This window comes from Lacerta agilis, chromosome 3 (genome assembly GCF_009819535.1).
Source record: "Lacerta agilis isolate rLacAgi1 chromosome 3, rLacAgi1.pri, whole genome shotgun sequence".
Taxonomy (NCBI): Eukaryota; Metazoa; Chordata; class Lepidosauria; order Squamata; family Lacertidae; genus Lacerta; species Lacerta agilis.
Window position 1 is genome coordinate 20,839,727 of NC_046314.1, and position 23,416 is coordinate 20,863,142.

At 41.4% G+C, this 23,416-nt stretch overlaps 1 protein-coding gene and 1 non-coding gene across 2 annotated transcripts in view; one reads left to right on the forward strand and one right to left on the reverse strand.

Moving 5' to 3' along the window:
• The window catches only part of CSMD1 (CUB and Sushi multiple domains 1), a 930,570-nt gene that overhangs the window by 300,035 nt on the left and 607,119 nt on the right, over positions 1 to 23,416 (forward strand). The gene's annotated exons all lie outside the window — the stretch shown is intronic.
• Positions 14,570 to 14,642, reverse strand: TRNAK-CUU. The gene has a single exon. It is a non-coding gene; the product is annotated as a tRNA-Lys (tRNA).

The window sequence follows — 23,416 nt, forward strand, 5'->3', positions numbered from 1 at the left end:
GAAGCAAGGCAAAGTCCCTGTCTCTGGTTGCAGATTGGGAAGGATGCTAAATCACACATCCCCTTCTCGTCTGCTTCTGGGCTGCCTGCAAACCCACCCACAGACCCCACAGCCTGCCTGCTCTCCTGCATCGGTTCTTCACCCAATTCCAAAGAGGAAAAGGTAGGCAGGTTCTGCCTGTCTGTGCCAGCAAGCAGCCTGGAAACACAGAAGCAAAAAAAAAAGTACTGTTGCCTGTTAAACTTTAAACTGTATCTTCTCCCCTTGCTGCAAAGTGGCAACAGCATTCCTGGGTCTCTGCAGGGTTATTTTGCCCTGTCATCTCAGTGCCTCACTCTGAGGAAGGACCCTACTGCATCATGAGTTAGGGCCTGCCCTTCCTCTGAATGAAACATTGCGGGCATAAATGCTGCCCAAGGACCTTGCAAAACTGGGCTGCACTGCCACTACTGCCACAGCACCAAAAACTGGAAGTTGCAGCAAATGTGAAGAATTAGTCCAGTGGTTTGGTGCATGATGAGGAAGGAATGAGGAGATGGCATGGCAGAGTGGCAGCATTTGGTGGCCTGCCTCAGGTGGCCCAGTGTTTTTGGCCACCCCACATAGATCTTAGGTGGCGATTTTTCACTGTCCGTTGTTTTTTTTAAAAAAATTGCTTTCAATAGCTTTAATTGTGTTGATAAAAGGTTGGGGTAGAATGGAGGTAAGAGAAAAGGCGATTTTATTCACGTGACACCTGTAGAGAGATTCAGTAGGGCAAACCTTGTGGATTTGTAACAACTGTGACAGTAAATATCCTCAAACAAGACTGCATACATCCCTGCTGTCTCCTCAAATCCTGCTGAGTTTCGTTACAACTGACCCTACAGAATGGGTGACATTTCTGCAGCACTTCCTCCTTGTTAAAAAATATGTTTTGCATCAAAGTACAGGCCACATCCTTAAATCAAACCAAGGGGAGAAAAGATGTGGGTGAATAGACAGCTGCTGTGTGTAGGATGTTAGACTTGTTTTGATGTTGGCACACAGCACTGCCGTAGGAGTTTAGCAAATGGTGGCATCGTTGAGGTAACAAAAAACACAAAAACAGACACACAAAAAACACTAGTGCTGAGCACAGTTTTGGCTTTAGACTTATCACCAGGCTTTCTGCTGGCAATTAAAGGAATTTTTCCAAAGCTCTCAGGGGCTGTTTTGTTTTTAAAGTCCTTCTGAAGCCCAGATCTTACCCACGCAGCCTTGTTGCTGACATACTTAACAAAACAAAATTGGGGGGAGAAGGTGGCAAGGAATGACTTGTTTATTGGAGTGATCTTTTTATTGGGAAAAGATTGATTTTAGGAGCTCAAATGTATAATAGCTTGGAATAGGTGTCATGATTACAATGTCAGCTCTAATAGAAAACAAATAATTTAAATTCATTAATCAGTTGTTACATTTTAAAGTGTATAGTTTTAAAGTGTACACACACACACACACACACACACACTTGATACATGTTTGTCAGGCGGGAAGGAAGTGGCTGCATTATTATTTTTTGTACTTTAGGATGCTGTAAACATGTATACTGTATTGCTGAATTAAATGTCATCACCACCTTTTCAAAAGCTATAGCAGCAGTGCTTTATATAACACTCTGGTGATTGTACTCTACTCCAGCATTTCAGAACTGGCATGTCATTTCGGCTGCCTTATCTTTTTAATTTTTTTTTTGAACTTTTCTAAAATTGTTTTAGCTTTAACAAAGGCTTAGATAAGGACAGAATTTCTAGTGTCAGTGAATACAAAGTAAATCGTTTGTTTGTTGGAAAAGGCTTTTATTCCCATATTATGTGTTCAGTGTGCAAGTGAACGGATGAGAAGGAAGCCATTATGGATTCCTCACAGGTAGAGTTCTCTACCTTCATTGAGCAAGTCCCTGTGCTCAATGAATCTCTGATGCACGCAGGGAGATCTCTTTTGCACAGAGACTTCCCATTTGTCTTGATGGAAGAGGCAACACTTCATCACTTCATGTGTGGGAACATCCCCTGAAATGGAAGTAATTGAGGATATGCAAGTAACTTATGCCCACAGTTCTTGGGGATTTGGGGATAGAGCTGTAAGCAAAAGGGCAGATAAATACTGGGGTCACAAATGTTAAGAGAGCTTTTGCTCACTACACTTCTTCTGGCTGAACCCAACCCAGCTTCTGTGATTTTGGAGGGATCTGTTTGCTATTCCACATCTGCCATGGTGGAGTGTTGTACATGCAAACTCAGTACAGTGGAACCTCGGATTACGTACTGTCCTCATTACGAACACTTCGGGTAACGAGCTCCGCTAACCCGGAAGTAGATGCTCCTGGTTGCGAACTTTGCCCCAGGATGCGAGCGGAAGTTGCGCACCGGCGGCGCAGCAGCAGCAGGAGGCCCCATTAGCGAAAGCGCGCCTCATGTTAAGAACGGTTTGGGGTTAAGAACGGACCTCTGGAATGAATTAAGTTCATAACCGAAGGTACCACTGTATGGATTTGCTACACTAACACCATGACACCTAAATAGTTCTGTGATGCATTGGACTAGTCTGGCAGTCTGAAGTTCTAAAAACCTATGCTCGTTAGCTAAAGTCCCAATTGAGGTATTGTTTAGAGCATGGAAACAGACTTAATTTTCAGAGTGTTTGCCAATCTGCTGGACATGGAAGAATGCAGAAGCTTCTGAACTTGGGTTATTTATTACAAACTGAGGGAAAACTCCTGAGAATAATGCCATTTGTGGGAAGTGGCCCAAGGTAGCTTACAAGAAAACTAAGTTGTTGCTGCTTATTATTCAACTGATTCTTATGGTTTTCGCATATTAATCCTAAGCAGTGCTTTTTTTCCTAAAATAACATTTAGGGGTACTCTCATTTTGACTCAAGAAAATCACAATTTTATAGTTCAGATTGGGGGAAATTAATACAGTAAATGGACAAAAGTACAAAGATTCACAAAATGTTCAGGGGTATGCGTATTGCGTACCTCTGCGTCCCCCCAGAAAAAAAACAAACAGAGATCCTAAGTATATTCACATTTATTTCTGTGAGGTTTATTTCCAAGTATTATTGACATTCTTACAAATGTCAAGCAAGTAAGTATCAGTGATCTTCACAATTTATGATTTTTCTGTATAGCTTAGGTTGTAGAAGGATATAAATAGGTAAATCAATTATAGTGAAAAAATATAGAAAGCACTTTATGTATTATGCAGTATATGGCGATAATATACTATTAAGGTTCCAGTGAACATGCTTTGTCTCATACTTTATTTATTAGTAGCATATTGATGTGCCTGTAGCAGTAACCTCTTGGGCTATGATCTTATTAAAGCTTGCAGAGGTCAGATATACTTATTACTTGCAAACATTTGAAGTGGCACCAGAAATTTGTAGGTTAACATTCAGAAGGGAACCAATGCCCTCTAATACTCTTTGTGTTGTTTTACTACTGATTATAGTTACAGCTTTTTATAGGATAATGCAAAAGTGAACAATATTGAATAAGGGTTGACGAGGGTAGGCATCCAGCTTTTATGTGTGTGATGTGGGAAGTAGGTGTTGGTGGTTGTTTTGCAAAGCAAAAAGTATCTGTTGCAACATGCAAATAGTAAGCTGGAAGAACTGAACTGTAAAGACTTATCTTTATCGGTACGGGAGACGAAGCATCAGTAGACTAAGGACCCAAACCCAGTGTCTTTTCCCCAGTGGTGGAGCAAGCCGATTGGGCGCCTGGGGCAGCGCATGTGCCCTGTGCCCAGGGGCGTGGCCAGACACCCATGGGGTGGGGCAAGCTGGGGCAGGACACTCCGCGGGGCCTCTGAGGAGTCTGCCTGCCTCTTCCCACTCAGCCACCCTACAGCTGAGGGGTAGGTGGCGGGTGGACCGTTTGGGGCAGCACGGAGCCTGCAGGCACCCAAGCCACCGCGTCAGTCCCAGGAGAGAAGCGTGGCTCGGGAATGCTGCAGGCCCCACGGTGAGTGTCGGCCACCATTTTGTCACCCCCCTTAGGGACAACCCGTCCCCACCACACCCCCTTCCTCCACCCCTACTTTTTCCCACTGAAAGTTTTGACAGTTACTATGAGGAAGGCAAAAACCCCAGACAGGCCCACTTTGTCTGCAGGGCAATTTCTCCCTGGCCCCCAATACACAGACTGATTAATTCCACAGCAAGGCCACTGACTGATTACCTCTGGGCAGAGCCAATGAATACAAGTGGTGTATTTGGTCTGTGCTGCCTGCTTGCAACATGGCCGGTTTTAAAGCTCTGGCAGCAGACCTGACAAGTCTGGCTCTGACAGGTCTGCTGTCAGAGCGAGAGCCCCCATGACTGGCTGAGGCAGACAGTGACATCAGCCAATCCGAGAACAGCAAGTGATCTTTCCCATATCTGAATTCTCTACAGCATTTTTCACACCGTTGAAGGTAAATAAGGCCATATTCCTTCTCTTACTTGTGTGCATGTGTCTATGCGTATGTGAATGTATGGAGCCAATCATGGCACCTTTCCCACCTCTTGTAAGATTCATGAAGCTGAGCTCATCCACTTGATTCCATTTTTCTTTCCTTTTTTCTGAGCAAACGTTGGGTCTTAGCAGAAGGTTTAGTAAAGAAGATAAAAAAAAACAATGTTTCATTACTAGTAATAAGAATCTTGGTACTTTGTATATGTTGATATATGATTTCAGCATATTTTGGTTGCAATGGCTTTCAAAAAAGAATAATTTTGCTTCAAATCCTGCAGTTGTCATTGACTTCAATAAGTTTTGCACAGGCAGAATGCCTTTCATCTTAGGCATTTTACGGTGCTATAACAGAGAGAAATTATCATTGGTATGTTGCTGTTATTAAGCTCATACCTTGTTTGAGTTTAGGCACCTAAAATTGTTTTGTGCTTTAAGCAATCCATAGCCTTTATAAAATGCAAATTACTGGTATTCAAACATGTGACTACATTTTGTTAAAAAGAAATGTGATCTTTCCCTCCTCCAATTCACTTCTTGATCCTTCAGCTGTCATAGAAATCAAGGAAGTACTTAAATAAAGTGGTAAAGATACTTACTGCACATATTTGTAAGAAATTTTGTGAAAGCAAGTATTTGAATGCATTAAAAGTTCTCTTTAGGATTATTGTAACAGCAGATTAAGTTCACAAAAATAAATAAATAAATGCTTGTCACTCTAGCTGCGGAGTGTTGTTTATTTCGCAGTTGCCACCATTGTTAGTATGCTGATGGCGGCAATACTTGCTATGCTGACACCGGCTCATGAGAAGAACTTCACTACCAATAAGCTCCTGGGCTATAATCTTTGAAAGTATTGAGTGCTCTGTGCCATTCTAGGCCCTAAATGAATCTTGGCAGGGGGGAAATTGAACAACTTGAAAATGCAAGGAACACAGTTTTTTGTTGTTGTTTTTTCATCTCACAAATCTTACTGCTGGCATAATGCATAAGTATGCATTTGTAATGTGTTGCAATCTGTTTTTCAAAAGGCCCCATTCTATGTTTTGTAGTACTTTAGTGTGGCAGAAATGGGAATAGTTCAAGACCATGATTTAGTTACAGCTCAGTCATTCCCACATGGCTTAAACATAGCTGGACAACCTTGGATTATTCCATACCCTCCAACATTTCTGCGATGAATATAGGGACGTCCTATTCAATAATAATAATAATAATAATAATAATAATAATAATAATAATAATATTTATAACACACACATCTGACTGGGCTGCCACAGCCACTGGGTGGCTTCCAACACACATAAAAAGGCACTCCTGACCGTTATGTCCAGTCGCAGATGACTCTGGGGTTGTGGCGTGCATCTCGCTCTATAGGCTGAGGGAGCCGGCGTTTGTCCACAGACAGCTTCCGGGTCATATGGCCAGCATGACTAAGCCGCTTCTGGCGAACCACAGCAGCACATGGAAACACCATTTACCTTCCCGCTGGAGTGGTACCTCTTTATTGACTTGCACTTTGACATGCTTTCAAACTGCTAGGTGGGCAGGAGCTGGGACCGAAGAACGGGAGCCCACCCCGTCACGGGGATTCGAACCGCCAACCTTCTGATCGGCAAGCCCTAGGCTCAGTGGTTTAGACCACAGCGCTACCCGCGTTCCTCAAATAAAGAAGGCACCACTGGCTTCCAACACATACCTGTATAAAAACATAATAAAACATTAAACATTAAAAAACCCTCCCTAGTCAGGGCTACCTAGTCAGTTACTTATCTTCTTGGCTTGAGGGCTCATAACTCTATACCATTCAACACTTCTCTGATGAAAATAGGGACATCCTACCATAACCTCCAACATTTCTCCAATGAAAATAGAGGTGTCCTAAGTGACTGGACTTAACTGTCAGGGGTCCTTTACCTTTACCTTTAAGGAACAGCAGGACATTCCGGGATCAAATCAGAAATGGCTTCTGTAAATCTAGGATTGTCCCTGGAAAATAGGAACACTTGGAGGGTCTGTTTTCTGGTAGGCTCAGTTATTATACCTAATAGGAATAAGGCTGCCATCACATAAAGTCACAAAAAATCTTTGGATATGCAATCCTATATGGCTCCCGATTGCATGGGAAGGAGGCAACTGCACGAGCAGGACTAACAGATGACATGGATTTTTCCTGTTACCATGCTGTGGGAAGGAGTGTTTTACAGAACTAGAGGTACCTCAGAAGGGGACCTAGGATTTGGAGTTTCTGCACTGATTCTGTCCTCCAACATTCTTGTGTTCGTGAGTGAAGCATCTTTCAGTGTTTGATTAATTCTGAAACACAGATTAGAATGAAATAAAAATTTGCATGAGATAAGCATGGAGGAACCACCAACCTGTGAACAAAAAGTAGTTACTTGTATTGCGAGATTAATAAGTCTGTTTTACCTAGTCTCTCCTCTCAGTGATAGGGCACAGCTTCTAAGTAGATCTTTTGAATTTTCAAGTAGCAGTACCCTATAGTCCCAAGTTTTACATTGCATGTTACCATTTCCCAGTTCCGCCCTGCATGTTCCACAGAAACTAAAAAAAATAAAAAAAATCAAACGGTAAACAAATATTACATAAGAAAAACAACCCACAACATTATTCTAATAATGTCCTTGTCCTCCTTCTTGTCCTCCCCTTCTTTCTTCTTCTTTAACTGAATCAGAGATTTAGCCATTACAAAGCTGTGCTATTTTGGCAAAATTAAAGCATAAACAAGCCAGTTTTAAGAGCATGTTGGTAATGCATAATTGCTAGGTACCATATTTCTACAATTAACTGTGAAATCCTTGTTTACAGTATTGCTAGTGTCTTAATTTTAAAAAATAATCAACAAAAGCATTTATCTGTTAACGCCTACATTGTGAACATTTGTAGTTTCTTAGTTTGTTCCTGTTGAAATAATAGGGTTAGATTTTCATATGGGATCGAACTGTTATGGCCACGTGCCTCTCCCCTTCCTTAAAATATTACTCTAATTGCTCAAGTTATTTCGGTCTTTTGTGATAAAAGCAAGTTTTAAACCCTTCCTTTAAATTTGTATGACACTTTTTTCAATACAGAGGTACCCTAAAGGGTGGCAAACAGAGTGGAAACAACCCATGGGGGTTTTCCTATCTCCCACCCTCAATACAGCTCTCTGCTGCATCCAGCCACCCCAAAAGCAGCTCCTGAGGTTGAAGGATCCTCTAGAATGGCCTGGGGTGGGCATGAAAGGAGGCTGCAGAAGGATGGGGAAATAGCTGCTGATCCTGCAATCTAGGTGGGTGGTGGTTGTGACTCCATTCCCAGGGCACGAGTACTGTAGTCACTTTCCAGCGGCCAGCCATTTTAGTGCCCCAGGCTGGTCACACTGTAAGGCAAAAGCCCTCCAAGCCAAAGTTCAAACTGCTCTATCAGGGGCAGCCAAGTGAGAGGGGTCTGGACAGCGGACCAGGGCTTTAACCTGGTATCTGAAGAAGTGTGCATGCACACAAAAACTCATACCAAGAACAAACTTAGTTGGTCTATAAGGTGCTACTGGAAGGAATTTTTTAATTTTTTATTGTGTTTTGACTATGGCAGACCAACACGGCTACCTACCTGTAAAGCACAGTTAAAAAGCCAAATGCATCTGGCCCTGGCAGTGCAATCGGCTGAAGAGCAAAGTGGGGAATACCTGTAGAGGTGGGGGAATCAGAAGAACTGGGCTGGGTTGTCATGTGTGAGTGGATCTACTTACATTTTATTAATGATATATCTATGCATCATGAGTGTGACCCACTCTCCTAGGCCACCACATTTTCTGCAATGGAAGAGACTCCAAAAACTGCCATTCTCCCCATAGCAGAATTTGCTCAAGGTATGTGTATGTCCCACATTCGGAGCCGCAAGTTAAAAACAATGTCTGGTATGCTCACATGGGTGGTGGGTGTCTAGGCCTCTGAATACTGTAAATCACAAATGGGGAGAGCATTTCTGCATGCAGGCTTCTGTTTCCAAGCTTCCCATAGGCATCTAGTTGTGAGAACAGGATGTTGGACAAGTTGGGCCTTTAGCCTCATCCAGCAGAGCTCTTTCCATGTTCTTAAGACTAAGCAGCTGCTCCAATTTTATCCCCCCCCCCAAACTACTGGAGTAATTTGTAATAATCTGTCAATTCTCAGTTCAGACATAGAGCGCTCACATGAGACGACCACTTAGGAAATAGAAAACAGGAATAAAATAGTAAATTGTAACATAGAAACTACTGTAATTGTCTTTTCAGTTTTTGTGGTATCTTGATTGGTGTTTTTTCACCAATCTTTGGCTCAGCTGTCTGAAACTATATATATTATATGAAGATTACTCAACACCTTTGCCTTCTTTTAGTCTCCAAAGTGTCACAACAAGATATATGCTCAGGTTGAGAAAACTATTCAGTGCCACTCTTTACTTGGCAGATTCTTGACAAGAGCTGAGTGGAGGGGTTGCCCAGTGGTCAGTTTTTAAATTAATATTGGTACAGAAAGCAAAACTACACTCTTCTCCTTCTGATTCTGGCCTTAAATTTGCCTCGAAGAAAATTGTTTCTCTCTAATGTCTGTTAGGGATCATAGCCTCCAGATCTAAAACAATTTCATGTCTGAAAAGATTCAGAAAGGAAATATGAATCATCATCCAGAGCAGTCGCTTAGAAAAAAAATATGGGTTTGTCACTTCTCTCTCGGCTCTTTCTCTCTCCCTCTCTCTCTCTTTTTCATTCACAAGAGGAAGACTTGGGCAATTCTGCTACTTGTTACTTATTCAGGTTGAAAAAATAAATAGTTTAGCCCAGCAATTTGTGACACATAATTACTTGCTTCACTACACTACTTTGATTTGCTGAGCAATTATCTCAATTAGGGCTACTTGCACTGTAAGGGCCAAGTATCACTCAAGACAAGTCGAATATGGTACTACTGCACTGGCATTTGCCCCAGCTAGCTCAGGAAAGAAAAATGTTAATCCACCGTTTTGCTGCTAAGCTTATTTTAGGAGGAAAATGCCAGGAACATAAATAACACCTATGCACTGGTGGGAGACAACATTTCAATTTGAATAATTCATCTCAAGTTGTCACTGCTGGATATGCAGGAATGAGTGTGACCATTCCATATTCTTATTCTCTGAGAAACACTAGAAGCCTGTAATAAAAGAGCCTCTCAAAGCAGTCATGTGCACAGTACATTCAGTTATCCCAAGTAATTTTTCTGCATATCTGGGCAACACATAGGTTTCATTTAGTTTAGGGCTGCAAGAGAGCTAAATAGACGTAGTAAGCATAGGGTTGAACAGAGATTGAACCCAAGTTTCCTTGGCCTAAGTTCAGTACTCGAATCAATCACTAGACTGCATCTTGTCTTTCTCTCTCTCTCTCTCTCTCTCTCTCTCTCTCTCTCTCTCTCTCTGTCACACACACACACACACACACACGACAGAGCTAATCAAACTTTTACAGATTTTATGCATCTTCAACAGTTCTCCTTTCAAGTTAAAAACACACCTTCCTATCCTCCCTTTTCCCATCATTGAACACAAGATGAAATACAGGTATATATACAAGCCACCAGCTCATATACATAGTGTCCACAGACCATGTCCTGGGAGCAGTTGTTTCTTACAATCATACTCCAAACAGAAGTGGTAATAACTCTGGGGAGGGACTTATCTTAATGGAGAGCATAAACTGTAGTTTTAGTTAAAGGATAGACCTCTGCCTAAGACCCTGGAGAGCTACTGGAGTAAGCATTACTGGGCAACATGGACAATTAATTTGACCTGCTATAAGGCAGAATCCTATTTTCTTTGCTGTGACTGAGGGTTGTGGTTTGTTTGTTTGTTTTTGTATCCTTTGGGTTTGCATTTGAGAATATAATACACAAGTGTACTGCCCATGTACTGATTCAAAAACTGCAAAGAAATAAGAGGTGCCTAGGTCTGGGGCTACAGATGAGTGTGTATCTTCTTAAGTGCCAGTCCTAAACATATGTGAAGCCTGGTCTTTTAAGTTCTAGATTTATATTTTAAAACACTCTTTGAATACAGCCAGTGTTGCTTAGCTGCAGTGTGTTTTGCAGTACACCTGCTATGAGAAATGCTAAAGAAAATATAATTATTTGTGTGCCAGAGCTGTGAAAAATAGGTTCAGGGGAGTTGTGTGGGCTGAGTTTATTTTATTAAGCTTTATTAGTTTTGTTTGTGTTTGTGTGGGTTGAATCAACTGAGATTTCCCCATCCATTATCATTTCTGTGTGCTGCGCTACATCTCACAAATAAAAAATGGATGCTGTGTTCATTCCAAATAACGTGGGATACAAAAATGAGCCAAATGTTTTTGTTGTTGTTTTTGTTGGACCATCCTTGTTGGTGCAATAACATGTAAGCTTTTCTAAACGCAGAGAGCACTTTCCAAAGTGGTATAAGAAGCAAACCATAAGAGAGGGAAAACAGATACAGTTACTGGGTAGACAATGTCACAGCTTTGTTAATGACTGCGAAGCAGCTGGAATGTACTAGCATGTTAAAAGAAATCATCGCCCCTGTTTCAGTGAACAGCATTTGTTGCCTCACTGGGATCCACTTCCTGGCCCTGAGAGATGAGTTCTAATCAAACTTCAGTTATTTTGGATGATTTTGTTAACATCTACTTTAAAGCAGGTCCTCCATAAAAGAGGGCACGTGTTATGGTGCGACCGGCTTCCCGACCCAGTGTTGTGGGTGGTTAATTTGAAGATAGCCACAACCCCCGATAGGTTGGTCTCGTGTTGCTGGGCTGCAATCTGGCCAATGGGGTGCTCCAAAGAAGCAGCAAGGCGGGAACTATTTAAGCCCATGCGAGGCTACTGAGCTTCCTCTTTGGGGCTTTCACATCGGAACACCCGCCCACCTCTCCTATATTTAGGGCTTGCGCTTGACCTTGCTATGCTGTCATGTGTCGTCTGCCATTGGGGCAGGGGCACGGCAGGAATTTCCCCCATTTGGCTGATTGGCTGGTGCCACTTGGGTTTCGCCTGCCGTGTAGCAAATCGTCACAACTTGTAAGTTGCTGATAGGCTCTGGTTCAGGTGATAGGCGTGGCGCGTGATGTGGCCACGCCTATGCAAATGCAGGATATTCCGGTAAAGGAATCCAGGGACTCATTGGTTTGGCATTCCCTGAATGGGGTCCTGCCCGTGCCCGAATCCAGGGGACATCTGGGCAGCTGATTGGTACGCCTCCCAGCAGCTGTCCCTGGTGTTCATCCTTGGCTGTCCTATGAATGTGGCTCTGGGACAGGTCTGCCTGCAACGGTGCAGGGAGCTAGTGGAACCAGAGCCTATGCAACCACTCACTTGATTGTAATCAATAAAGTTGTGGCCTAAATTCTGCCAAAAACCAAACCAAATATCTGTCTCCCATCTGAATTTATTTGGGGAGGGTAAAAGGTCTAAACACGCAACTACCACCTACAGTTAATGCTTAAGCAGTCCTGGGGAGAATGCATAACTCCTGCAAATTCAAAAAGTAGACGATTTGATCATTGAGGAACACCAGCATTACCCATGTGGCATTTTTGCTATTATTTTTCTTGGAACAGCTATTGTGGCCTCTTCATTCATGAATGGGAGTGTTCATGAGGAGAACTTTGCTCACAGGGTCTTTGGATCCGAGATTTCATTCACATGAATAGCTTCTGTAACAATGTTTAAAGATTGTTTATGAATGAGGAGGTGGCCATTTCCCAATCACCCCTACACACTTAAAAAGAAATAAAATAAATCTGCCCTAGAATGTTTGAGGACTCTCTAGAACAGCACATAAAGTGGTGGTACAAGCATCTGCAGAGGAATGAAAAATGGAATAAAAATCGCATCCCCTCTCCCTTCTATTAATGAGTGAATTTTTGCATAGCTTCACTGGGATCAATATGCTGTACCTCATTATGGCATTTTACTGAAGCAAGGTGATCATTTGTACAGCAAATGGGCATACACATTGGTATGGGGACAGTAATGCTGTGGAAAACGTTGAGGATATCCTTACAATTCTGATTTAGCTACCTAAGTTGCCTGGAGTTGCATAAATTCGCAGGAAGAAACACACATTCTACAAATTATTGAAAGTCATAATCATCTCCATAAGTTTGCTTTTCATTCCCCTGTACAGATTCAGCAAGCATTTCAAATCTAAAGTAACTTTGCAGTCTTTTGAATATTTTCATCACTTTCAGATCCATTTGAGTCACTGGGAATTTCCCCCCACTAACTTCAAATAGCTGTGCAATTCACATCCCGCTGTGGATGGCTAGGTAGAGAGTCAAATGTATATGAAAGTGATTTACAGCCTCTTTAGGGATAGCATTTTGGAACATAATGCAGTATATCCAAGCTAATGTGCAGAGGATATAGAAGGCTCTAATCAAGGCATAACAAAAATATCTCTGCTGGATGCCAATTAACATCACAAAATAATCACAAAATAACTGAAACAGAAATTAATTGTAATGAGACTGTAGTCAGAGACATTTTTAGCTACCAGTGAAAGAGAGCCTGAGGATCTGTATCGCATCTGCTCCACAAGCAGCAACAGTAAATGGTTGCATGCAGAGATCATGGCAATCAATCAGCAACGTGGATGATGAGGATTCGGGCAAAATACCACAAAACCTAAGAGTATTAACACAAACAACATTTTGCCGCTGGTGGGTAAGAGTTTAGCAGACCTGGGTAAGAATCAATCATCTAGTCTTTATGTATCTAGGGCAAAAAGAGACAAAATCGTTTTGTATCATTCTCACATATAATTGGAATGAGACTCGAAGGAGTTCCCTTGGAAATATGGGTTTTAATCAGAGGCAGTTCAGTGTGCCTTGTCCAAGGAAGAAGAATAGAAGGAAGTAGATAGGATCTTCATGCAGATGTACCTATGTGCAAAAGGGTGTGCATCTGCACTTAAGTTAAAGCTTGGGAGTGGAAAGATTGCTCTCCCATTGCTGCTGTTTGTAAATCAACCAGTACAATGTGTACACATGCATGTGGAAATGGGTCTGTGTGGTTGAGCACTGAAGTGCTGTGTACGTACTCGTGCGCCGAAAAGAAAATCAGTGAATATTCTCTCCATTTCAGTGCACAGGGCGTGCGGGGAGGGCAGTGGAACAGCTGCACTATGTGCATTACAGCTCTGTAGTTTGCAGAAGAAAATGACTGCAACAGGATAGAGATTGTTTGAACAAATTGATAGAAAGAGCCAAAATTTTGCTTTCACTTGTCCTTTCAATCCAAAACCACAGTTTTATGGCTTTTTTAAAAGCAAAAGGAATTGCCCTTCATGTTTTATAGCCATACAAGATACTGCTATTCAGTATTTAAAAACTTGATGGAAACCATCTTGGTTATTTAAAATCCATTGCACATCTATGCAATAGGATTCAGTTGTAATTATTATATTACTGTTATATGTGAAATTACCCATCATATGACAAACATGCTTCTGCCCGAAAAAGCAATTGTGTTAAAGTTTTCTTTTTGCACAGATTTTCAATATTTATTCTTTAGGAAAGAATTGTGTATTCCTTCTTAACATTCTTGTTAGATATTCTGTGCCTGTGAAGTTATTATAGTGGCAAATTCAATGTGTTCTGTACAAATTGAAAAGAAGGGATCATTTCCAAACACGCTGTCCATATAATTATGCTGAAATAGGCATCTCAGTTGCAAGTACCAAGTGAGATACCACCTTTTTATTTCAGTATCATGCGTATGATAAGATAACTAGGACAACAGCATGCTTTTTCTTGGCTCAATATTATGTCCCTATTCATTATTTTCATTTCTTATATTTATCAATTAGTCAGCATGTTAATTTAGGTTTTACGTAACAGCTTACTTGTCCACTCCTAACAGCCAGGCAACACTGCATTCAAGAGCATTCTTGTAGCTGGTAAGGGATTGGGGAGACGATGCTGTTTGATGTGTGCACACGCCAGTGCCGTTGTCTGTGGACTGTGGTTGTATAGAATTGTAGAGTTGGAAGGGACCATGAGTATCATCCATTCCAATCCCCTGCAATTCAGGAATGTTTTGCCCAATGTGGGGCTCAAACCCACGGCCCTGAGGTTAAGAGTCTCATGCTCTACCGACTGAGCCAACTGAGCCATGCCTCTTTGGTATGTTTCTTGCACCCACCCTCTGTTACAGTATAGGTTCACCAGTCGCTTTGGGGCCAAGTAGGAATTTCTTGCTTGTCTGCACATTTGGCTAAGCAGGTATTTTCACCTACTCTCTACTGGATTCAGAGGTTGTTGGTGTTTAAGGGTCAGTGCTGTTAGATAGGCTGAGTCAGTTAGTTAGAATTCATGGATATGTTGGTTTCTTTGTTGGACAGGATGTGCAGGAATGGTTAAGGTAGATAAGGTAACAGGTGAGCACCCTTAGACACCTTTGAACTTGAAGGGTGTTCCTGGAGACCAGTTGCTCTAGGTTGTGAGGCTTTAAGCCTGAATATGGAATGCTATTGAGCTTCACATGCCACACACCTGTCCAGAGTTGTATGGCTCCTGGCTGTATGGAGTAGAAAGCCCTCCTTACTAGCCATGAAGTGGGGCCCAGGCTTTGGAAGTATTCCTCGTCATACTGTTACATTAGGCTCCTACTCTTCTCATTTCCCCTGCAGATGTAGTTTAAATCAAATGTAGCTCTTGTTCAACCCATCACTTGCCTCTTTATTCCTGGATCTATTCAGAATTACATCTAATCTTTGGGTTGTTTTTCTTCATCACAAGATCACTGCATTTGGAATTGTGCTGAATTTACTTTTATATTCCCAAATTTTAGTCTATGATGTTGATTCTGCTTGAGACTAATACTTTCTAATTTAGGTAATATGGAGCATAATTCAGAGTGTGTGGGTTTTTTATCTTAAAAAAAATGTTTTCAGGGATGGGGAACCTAGATATTGTTGTAGTCAAACTTTGATAGATCTCAGTAAGCATGGTGAGTAGTCTGGAATAATGGGAAATGTAGTTCATGAGCACTTGGAGGGTCACATGTTTCACATCCTTAGTTACACAGAAAGTTCTTATCTCTGATGATTCTATAAAACTCATAAACATTCTTGGGGGGAAAGAATTTAAAGCTGTGGGGGATTCTGGAAGGTAAAGTACTAGAATTTTTTGTTGTTGGCAGAATATCAAACAAAATACATACATTTTCTCAGATTGCATATGGTGGGAATAGAATCCATTTATAGAATCGAATAAGCTCATTCTTACTTTTGCATACACAGCACCAGTATTTCCAACATTTAGACTTGCTAACAATATCTCTCACATTCCTTTTTTCTTGCTTGAAAAATATATATGCTATTTTGCGTCTCTGGACTACTACATTATTAAATCTTTTTAGATTAAGACTTTAAAATTGCCTTTATTTCTTTTTGTTGGATAAAACAGACAATATTCTTTTTGGAAAAGAATGCAGCTAGAGCAAGAGAAGCAATCTTGAGTCATAATGCAAGTGCTAGCTGTATCTTGGCCCAATCATGTTAAAAGTGAAGTGTTATGAACTAGCAACACACTGTTAAAATTCTGAAATGTTAGATTGCTGTGTAATTCAGTCAGTTATCATGCGGAGACACTTAAGTTGTCTAACTGAAAGGCAAAAATCAAAATAATAATAAAGGTGCACCAAGAGAAGAAATAGAATAGCACCCTTGTACATTTGATAACATTAATCAAGTCCCTCCCCTTTGGCATAAACAAAACATGGTGTCAAAGGATTGGTGGATCAGTTTGCATGATACCTTCCAGGCTTGTGATCCTTTTCCTGGTTTCAGCTAGTGCAATGAGGCTTCCTCCCTCTGGTTTCCTTTCACACCCCTCAAACCCTGCAAATGACTTGGGGGTGGATGAGGAACGCCCCCCCCCCACACAGGGATAATGTATGCAGGGAGCTCAAGGGAGATTGTACTGTTGGGCAAGCAGAAATGCTTGCAGTGATGGAACACTTATAACAGTGTGACATTGAATTTCTCCCAATATCTGTGAAGTGAAATCTTGATTGTACCTCTCATTCATTCTTCAGATAACCTCCCACCTATGCCAAGGGATAAGAGAGCATGCATAGACTAGCCTTGCCATTGATAAACCCAACAGTCATGTCACCCTGTCCATGCATGGGAGAGAATGCTATGCATGCACTGACATAGGCATGTAGAGCTCTTCCTCACGAGGCAGGATCTTTACCCAATCACTCTATATGGACATAGGGCCCCTACTCACACATGCAGAATGTGTGGGTGCTTCAATGCCTTCCATATGTGGGGCACCACATGGCAGGTCTGAGTCTTAAATAAGTGCTCTCCCAAGCCCACATTCCCAGCAAGTTCACACTTTTGTCTCAGCAGTGTCTACACTGGCTTCGTCATGTACATAGAATGGAAGATGGCAGAATCCCCAGGGGTGTGCTCCAAGGGGTGCTGGCTTCAGGCACTAGGCCTGTTGGCAGACCAACTCTGTGTTACAAAGATGGCAAATGTGATGTGAAGGCTGGCAACATTAATCATGCCATATGGGAATCCCTTGCAGATGACCACAGTTCCTGGAGTCAGGTTGTATATCCACAGCAGTGACCAGAGGAAGGATGGCCGCTGGAAAGAGTACCGAGAGAATAAACATCATAGTGCCCTTGTGGCAGCAAAACTGGATGCCTTCATCCACCCCATCTTCAATAAAACATGTCTCTCCGCTATCAGTCTCATTGCCACAGCAGGCATTATAACTCTCCAATGGCTTGACTTTACTCTTGAAAGCCCACTCTTCCATTGTTTCCCAAGACAGAGGCATGCCAGCAACCACCCTGTGAGATGGAAAGAGGACAAACTTCCACAGCCAAGAATGTGTGGTGGGAATTGTATGACCCCCCCCCTTCTTATTACATACATGCCAGTTATATGCACTCAGGTTTCATCTACATAATCAAGAACCCAACAGAAGTCATGGTCCCTCTTTGTGCATACGGTGCATAAACATGCATGTTCTGTAAACATGTGGCAGCCAGGAGCAGGGACAACAGGCATGATCGCAAGTTGGCCCTCTCACCCATTCACTGGATGTGCAACAAAGGCTTGTTTACTGCCAAAAAAACCCCAAACAGACTCATCTTCATGCTTGTACCTCTCATACTGTCACCAATTTAGAAATGTATAGAACCCTCATGAGAAAGTTCACTGGGCTTAGTGAAAGTCTTTCCAGTTATTCTGATGTTTCCCTCAAGATGGAGCTGTTCCCCGCACCCACAAAAAAACCACCCTGAATGTTGAATTTATGTGGAATTTCAGTGGCAACCCCAGTTGTTATTAACTTCATTCTGACTACACTCTAAAAAGAGGTAAGAGGAGGCAGGTGCTGCCATAAAAAAATTAAATCTTGTAGATTATGTAGAGAAACTGATTCCGTGTAATTGTTTTGAATTCTGAATAACGACAAACATTATGGATGCAAGGTTAATAGATAATGCTCATTTAAAGTGTAAAATAGATTTAATCACACAGTTAATTACTGAAGTGAAGGGATCCAAAGAGAAAAACAGCACAAGGCTGAGGTTTTGCTCCTAAATTTACTTTCTGTAGCATAGCCCCATTGATTTTTATTATTTTTGCTGACAGCACTTGGTTTAGAATGGCAATTTAATTTTAATCAGTACTTTATGGATTGTGGGGCGAGCCATAGATTTTATAGGAATTGAAATAGACTGTTGTGATGGCAATTAGCATGCATGTAACTAATAGTTGCATTGGTATGATTTTTCTATGGTAATAACTTTTTCTCTCTATGATGGCAGTTCTACAAAGGAAGCTCAGTCAGTTCACTTCAGTTAAAACAATGACTGAGATCCAAAGTCCTGTGTGCGGCTTTCCCACAAGTTATGGGATTCATAAACTTCCCTCCAATGGCTGCCCCTTGAACACCCCCCAAAAAAACCTCTTCTGAAGGCTGGGGCATCCTCTAGTATGGAGGTGCAGCTGAAACAGAACTTGGGGATATAAACTCCATACATGAAGTCTAGAAACAATTTATCACGCACATGGCTTTCTTAGGAGCCTGTCCTACAGCTAAGACACGATCCTGAGCTTGTTCATTTTTTCACTTCAGTACTGAAGGACATTCTTGTCCCTACTGGGCTCCATATGTCAGTGAAAACAATGCACATGCTTGCACCACTTGGATCTCTGTCCCATCAGGACTGGCTCCACCGTTGGGCACAGTCAGGTGGTCACCCGCGGTGGTGGTATTTAATGAAGTGCAGCAAAGTATTTACCGGTAATACTTATTTGCCCACAGGAAGAGGTGTTTGTGGAATCTTCTGCCTCAGGTGACCAAAAACCAAAAAGGCCAGCCTTGTGCACCTTGACTTGGAGGTGTATGTGTGGCAGGGATAAGGCATCTGCTGTTTCACATCAGGCAGCAAAACGTCTTCAGTCAGCTCTTCCATCCATGCTGCCAAAGGGACTTGGAGCAGCACTGGGCAGTCATTTGTCCCTAGAGCCAATTCTTACTCTGTCCATAGCTTTATGTCTCATTCTCAGGCAGCTTAAAATAGATTTTTCGACTCATAGACTGGAGTTGCGCAAATTCTTTCTCTGATAAATAAGTATTTCAAACCACTGATCATCTCACAAAGGAAATGGCTATCACAGGAGATATATATTAATCTGTATTAACCCTCATCTTTAAATATAGTTTCCAAAAGTGACTGTGGAAAGAAGATTTGTTTAAATTAACAATATAAATTTAACAGTGCAATGACAGACTCACGGGGTCTGGTTTCTTAAGTAAGGTGGGAAGGAAACTGTTTATAGAGGAACCACTGAATTTAAATTTCAGAATAATCCCTTGAGAGCGAAAAGACTAGCAAAAAAATAAATAAATCTTATCTTATATAAGGGTATTTTTTTTAATGCTTTAAATATTTGTGAAGTGAAACATGTCAAATTACCCTTATGGAATGCATTACCCTTTTAGATACTGGTTTTGCCAAATGCAAAGCTGTTTTCTATTCAGTAAGAAACTCAATAAACTGACAACCACCCATAAAGCATTTAACACTATTTTGGAGTGATTCAACATTCCGTCAAATGCTTGCAAACATGTGCATTCAGCCTTCTTGCAGTAATACAATGTTCAGAATTTTACAAGGTTAATTTAACACACATTCTTTTCTCTGCGATTGTCCACATGGATCCAGCTCATAGTGTGCATAAGATATGTGGTTGACAAGGGAATATTTCCAGCTGTGTGTCATCGGTCCATCATCCTTGTCTCTTTCTTTTAAGATTGTCATTGCTTACAAAAGTAGTGTTTGGACAATTATTATGGAGAGCCAGCTTTACTGGAGTGCTGCCACAGATCAACTCTGTTGACTTCAATGTGCTCTACTTGTCCTGGTTTATAATTGTAGCAAAATGCCCCCCCACACATTTCAGGGCCCTATTCACAGGCATTTTGAAAGTTCAAACATAGGGCATGACCTTCTCATATCCTCTGTGCTGCCATCTGCCATGTTTAAATCCCCATCATGCCCCAGAACTATGACACAGCCAGAGCAGGGTGCTACTACAGAACGGGCCCTGTCTTTTGACACTATCTGCCTTAACTTCAGATGGAGGACGAAGTCAGAGCAGGGCCCTTGAGGCCAGATAGGTTCATGCAGAAGCAGATAGACCCAGAGCTTTTTTTTTCAGCCGGAACGCAGTTCCAGCACCTCTCAAGTAGGCACCATTGCCATTACAAGAGAACAAGAGACTCATTCATAGTGAGCCCAAGCTCCTATTTTTCCTAGAAAAATAGCACTAGATAGACATATTAGTGAAAAACTTTTAATGATTGAAGTTCACAGCTGTTTGAACCTGCCTTTTTGAGCCCTGATTATAAGAGTCAAATTGGGTATGTGCTAATCCAGCTGTTCATTGATAGGACACTCCAAGAGGAATCCTATCTTGCATTCTTGTTCTGCAAACCTAAGTGTCCACCAGTTCAGCTTATACAAATTCAAATTGCAGGTGGGTAGCCGTGTTGGTGTGCCATAGTCGAAACAAAATAGAAAATTCGTTCCAGTAGCACCTTAGAGACCAACTGAGTTTGTTCTTGGCATGAGCTTTCGTGTGCATGCATGTATCTGAAGAAGTGTGCATGCACACGAAAGCTCATACCAAGAACAAACTCAGTTGGTCTCTAAGGTGCTACTGAAAAGAATTTTCTATTTAAATTCAAATTGGGTTGCCTCGGTACTTTTGACCCAGAATTCAAAATTCCAGGAAAGCTTCTACAGTACCTGTTTTAGGCAATATTGATGGAAACAGTTGTTACTGTATTCTAGTCTATTAAGTAGTGCATGGACATAGCAGACAACACAGATATTTCAAGTAGCTCTTTATAAGTAAGCTGGAACTGAACAACAAACAGCTTAGCCGGCCTGCTTTTATAGGCAGCCGGCTGACAACATTGTAACAACAACAACCCAGGGTTTCCTGCCTAAATTAACTGACGTGGACCTGAGTGAAAACTATATACACAATACCCTTGGTGGCCAGGGTGAGAACTTCAATACATAACACAGTCTATATTAAACAAAGCATAGGGCAGTGAAGTCGTTCATTACTAAATGTTTTTTTTTCATGCCTGCAAGTTGTAAGAGAACAGAGGAAAATTTGAAACTCTTTTTCCTGGTGTCTCCCTGGAAACAGCAGATTATGTGTTTTTTGTCTAGTAAGTTTTGAGTTCTAAGAAATCTCTAGGTTCAAGTTTAACACTGCATTGAACATTTATGTATGCATTTGCAGGCACACACTTAGCTATGCTGTTTGATCATTCTTAAGCTTTCTTTTCCTGGAATTGTTTTTCTGTTCATGTTTGAGAGATTGAACAACTCTATTACATTTTGCTAAATGGCTTTGGGCATATCACATAAGGATGTATTCACCTGCCCACTGCTTTGCAGATGCTCAAGCACCTGTTTCTCACTAAGATTACATGATCCATGTAGCCATAAATTATTTGTTATAAATACAAATGGCACATTTGTGTTCTTTAGTTTTTGACGTATTGGATGTGGCTGCTATTATGTACACAGTAGGGATTTGCTTACAGAAATCTGGAATTAGAAACCCAGCCCAAATGCATCATTTTGATTTTAGTAACAAATGGCTTTGCTTTAATTTATGACAGTTGTCAAAACTGTTGGTTCTGCCATAATGTAATGGGATGCTTGTGCCAGGATGGAGAGTGTGGATTTTAAAGGCCCACACATTGCAGTGAGGCAAGATGGCTCCCAGAACTAATCACTCACCCACTTGAGACTAGGCCAACATGCTTAATTCTAATTAATGCATGGAAAGATTAAGAGTAAACCAGGCTTACCTCACATTGGGAGGAACTAGGCCTATTGTTATCTCCCTGTCTACCCAAAAAGCTTACCTAGGGGAGAGGTCCAAAATACTAGCCAAGTTTACATGCTAAGCTATTTATTTTCATAAAAGTATTTCTGTGCTGCTGTATCAAAAAATATAAGGACAGTGTATGAAAACGTCTTTAAGAAGCACCTGAAAGTTGAAAACAAAGATACCTGAGTGCCACATGTCTGCTGAAAGAGTCGTCAACAGCATGGGACCAGCAGTGCTGAATTGCCTGACTTGTAGCTGAGGATAGTTGGGCCTCCAGATCATCTCCAGATGATCTTGGTGACTGAACTGGGATATAAGGGGCTCAGGCAGTCCTGAAGATATCCTGGACCCAAGTTGTTCCCATTAACATTCAATGGGAAACTCAGATTTGCCTCTTTATAACATGGGATTTGGCCGTCAGGTTTGCAGTAACAAAGTCTACGGATGCTTAGAGTGACAACATAATTAACAGTTTTTAAAATGACAGAGTTGTAGCTTAAAATTGGAAGCTAGAATTGTCTGGTTTGCCGATTGCTGGCTTGTTGGTGAGTATGACAAATGTTTCAGTGCATAATCACTTTCCTGAATAGCTTAATGGGAGAACATTACATTTATCTAATTTGTTAATATTCAAAGCCACATTACAAAGCCATTACAAAGTTTTATCCAGTGCAGTGCAGCCTAAGATATTAGACTCCGAAGCTCCATTTGTCTACAGCCAAACTGTGTGAAGCTTGCTAGACACAGGAGCAGATTTGTCAGACATGAAGAGAAGGCAAGCTATGGAAATGCATGATCTTCTGAATACTTAGCGGCAGGCAGATTTTTAATGTTTAGAAATAAGGCCGTTATATTAGATTAACAGCAAACATAGACATCTGCATCATCCCAGCTGAGAATCAGAGATGTATGATTCTCTAATTCACAGTCATTCTGTTCATAATAGTTAACCCACACATTTTACATATGCATGTTTCCTTTTATTCATTTTTATTTATGGAGCACCATCATTGTACTGTCAGTGGGCTTGACTGAGTAACATTTGGAAGGCAGAGGGAGAAACAAATCCCTGTCCTGATAAGCTTACCATCTACGAATTGGAGGACAGGAGGAAGGCATTGGGAAAATATATATATATATGGGATTATTTGATATCACATGATCTCACCTAAAATGATATGGATTGTAATCCTGTGAACATTTACCTGAATATAGTGGTACTTACTTCTGAGTAAACATGCAGAGGATTGCAGAGCAGGCAGGGGAAGAGAAATGACAACACAGTGGAGAAAAGGCTTTCAACAGAGGTGACTTGTACTGATAATTAGCTAGGTTTGATGTTACAGATAACTGTTAATAAGCCAAAAGTTACTAATGAATATTCTCAGCGGTAGCCCAGGTGGTAGGGAAGAAGGGCAATATATCATCAGATCAAGCTGCTGAAATTCCCTAATTTACCCAATATGAGCTTTGCCTAGAAACAGCTTGCTG